General features: G+C 42.7%; 1 long non-coding RNA gene across 1 annotated transcript in view; it reads left to right on the forward strand.

The window, feature by feature from the left end:
- Positions 1-365: 365 nt before the first annotated feature.
- LOC135413248 (uncharacterized) overlaps positions 366-3,291 on the forward strand; it is an 8,807-nt gene continuing 5,881 nt past the window's right edge. Inside the window, exon 1 of the long non-coding RNA XR_010430145.1 lies at positions 366-1,009. This is a non-coding gene — a long non-coding RNA (uncharacterized LOC135413248). The remainder of the gene's footprint in view (positions 1,010-3,291) is intronic.

Genomic DNA, 3,291 nt, shown 5'->3' on the forward strand with positions numbered 1-3,291 from the left:
CACTCTGTGTCTGATGGGATCTTCAGCCTTTTTCCGGCACTCCTCCAGTAATCCAACTCACCCAAAAGAAAAGAAAAAACAAACAACCCCACAAGCCAAAACAACCCCCCCAAAAAACCAAAACTCGAATAAAACATAACCCCCAAACACATAAAAAAACCCCCGAAAGCCGAATTCCCACCCAAAACACTCGGGGGAAAAGCTCGAATATTTCTTTCTGACTTCACAAAGAACTTATCACCGGGAGTGACAACTTATCCTCCTCTCGCTCCTCAGACCCCGCGGTTCCCGGGGCGCGGTGCCCGGGGGCTCTGGGGGTGCGGGCCCCGGTGGGTGCCGGGCCGTGCTGCCGCCCGAGAGCCGTGTGGGTGCGGGCGGAGCGGCCCCGCGCGCCCCCTGCAGGCCCCGCCGCCGCCGGGCGCGATCTCCGTACCGGCCGCGGCTGTCCCCGCTCGCCCCGCCGCCGTCGTGCCGTGGTTCCGAGAGGGGCGGGAAGGGAGGAACGTTTTTTGTCTGAAACGTTTCTTTTGCCCTGCAAAACTGACGTGCCGGGAGGTGCCTTTATCGCCCCGTCTCTACAACCCAGCCCACAGTGTCTTGTTCCACCCCGAGTACTCAAATAAGGTGATTACGCAACGCGTCCTGTCACTGCCAAAAAGAAGTTCAAAATAAATGTTGTAAAACCCAATTCTGATCTAAAACTCATCACAAATTTTTGGAGGAATAAGGAAGAAGCCAAGCCACGGATTTGAAACTTATTTGCTAGAGAAACCTCTGCCTAAAGCATCCTCCTCTTTTCTGTCAGGCTCTGTGTTCCACCCCATTTTACAGCTGCTGTGACTGAGGTCAAGTGATATGTCACTCTGTCAGATCACACAGCGAGTCAGTGGCTCTTCCCGGATTAGAACGGTTCCACACAGCCCTCTGAAAAGATTTGCAACAAATGTCAGCGCCAACCGTCCACTGTTTAAAGCATATGTTTAAAGCTCTTAGACATCTCAGTCAAAAGGTATTGTAAATATAGAGACAAAGCTAGTAAATGCTTCACTCTGGCATTTCAATAATGGCAAACCAGAATCTAGCAGGGATAAAAAATCCCTAAAACAGGTCACCTTCAGCAGGGTATATGTGTTCTGTTTTGGAGCCATTCCAAGAACATGAAAGGATTCGGGGATTTTTCCTCCAGTAGTAAATAAAATGGTCAAAATATTAGTGGCTCTGCACAGTAAGGTCACAAGGCCAGAAGGCAAGAAATAACTTGAAGATAACTTTCTTTGTCTCGCTTGCTAGCCTTTGCTTTCAGTACCTTTTTTTTTTTTTGGTAACAAAAAGGAATCATGTTTGAAATGGTCATTCTGTTACAAAAACCAGGCAAAATTCCTAATGCTGTGGTCTTGACATATTTCTTTACTAATGTCAACAAAATACAAGAAATTTCCTTGTAGAAATTTTGTATGTGCAAAGAGTAAACATGACTTTTAAGTGAAATCAAAACTTAAAACACAACAGCATCCCTTTACAATCTTATCATTTTAGCAGGAAAGAAATATTCCAGCTATTTAGCAAAAGATCATCACAAGTGCCATAGATGGGTCAGGTCCCTCTGGAAACTTGTTTGAGATTTCAAAGAAGTGTAGAAGTTTAGAATGGTGTAGAAGGAGTGTGACTAATGTGCTGGTTCTGTGAGCAGAACCTGAAAAGAAGCAAAGCTAAAGCTGGAAGACTAAAGGGATTTTGAAATCTCAAGATGGGTCAAACAAAGATAACATCAACAGATGTACATAACATATGATATCTTCACCGTATCTTGTGAAATCATGCCATACTGTCATTCCTCTTGTGTTTTCTAAGAATCTCCTCGTCTCTCTGAGCTTCTCTCAGAAATATCAATCACATTGTGTCTCCTGTCCTGCTCTTTGTGCCTAAAATCATCTATAAAAAACATGGCTGTGAAGTAACTTGAGAGACTACTGATTACTTTAAGATGGGGCAGGATGAGGGCAAAATAAAACAAAATCTTCAGACTGAACTTTTTGATAAATGCTTACTAAAACCACCAAAAGCTGCCAAATTTTGCAGAGATTTGCAGTTTGCGGAGAGCTTTCCTTGAAAACAAAAAGGAATGTTTATTTCTTAGAAATGTCAATGCTTTAAGGTGACCAATATACCTAAAAAGGCAGTGGGCATTTTAGGATAATGCTTAGGGTTTTGGCTATCCTATACACTAGTAAGCTAATGTCCTGAAATACACATGGTCCTCTCATAATGGATCGGCACTGACCTCTTCCTCTGTAGAGGGCCATTGAATGAGTTAAGCAACAGGAGGCAATAAAGGATCTGTCTGTAAAAGCACATTGGACTTGGTGAGGGATTCTGGCTGTAAGATGAGTTTCTCTTCACTGAAGTTGGCTGCCCTCCAACCTTACCAAGAAAATCTGCAGAAATTACTGTTTTGCACAGCTTTAAACTCAGCTTCATGCTCATCCCATTGAAGTGGTGACAAACCTGGCATCATAAAAAAGCCAATGTCAGCTTTTAAAGTGCTGCCACAGGTGAAGAGAGAGGCAAGGATCAGCCCAGGAAAGAAGCTCTAAAACTGTAGCTGGATTTCTTATAGATACTGGTGTTCTGGATTTTTTTCTCCTTTTGTCTTCAAAGCCTTTTTCCCAAAATCCAGCATTATATACTTTTTTCTGTCGAGGTTTTCCACTGATATCCATGAACTATGTGATACGGTGATGGGGTTTTATTTTAGTTCCTTTGTAAACTGCGAAGAATGACTTTAAATAGTGAAGTAGTTACATGTTCCAATTAAGCAGGCATTACTTCCCAAGCCATTGCTATTCTGTGATGCTACCCCTGCCAACACGTTCCTTTGATGCAGAAATACTCCCATAGTGCCTTCAGATTTTGCCATATTTTATGACTTTGCATAATGCCTTTCTTCATAAATGGTCCCTAACAACATTAAAACCGGCAGAATTAGACCCCAAGATATTACTACCATAGCAATAAATATTCCATCAAATCACATAAAACTTGCAAGTACCGGACCAGTGATGAACATGATCAGCACACTTCTGGTTTGTTTTAAGCAACTGAAAATGTTGCCAAATGTCTCCACAGTCAGTTTATAAATAATCAGAAGGTAAATTTATGAGCCTTGAAAAACCCCAGAGGCCACTAAATAAACAGTATATTTGCTGGTAATGCCTGGGGTTGAGCTGCATTTAGGACACTTCTGCTAATTGAAATATCTCGGTTTCAAGTACTTGGTATCTCAGGAGGTTC

The sequence above is a fragment of the Pseudopipra pipra genome, chromosome 4, assembly GCF_036250125.1.
Source record: "Pseudopipra pipra isolate bDixPip1 chromosome 4, bDixPip1.hap1, whole genome shotgun sequence".
NCBI classification, from domain to species: Eukaryota; Metazoa; Chordata; class Aves; order Passeriformes; family Pipridae; genus Pseudopipra; species Pseudopipra pipra.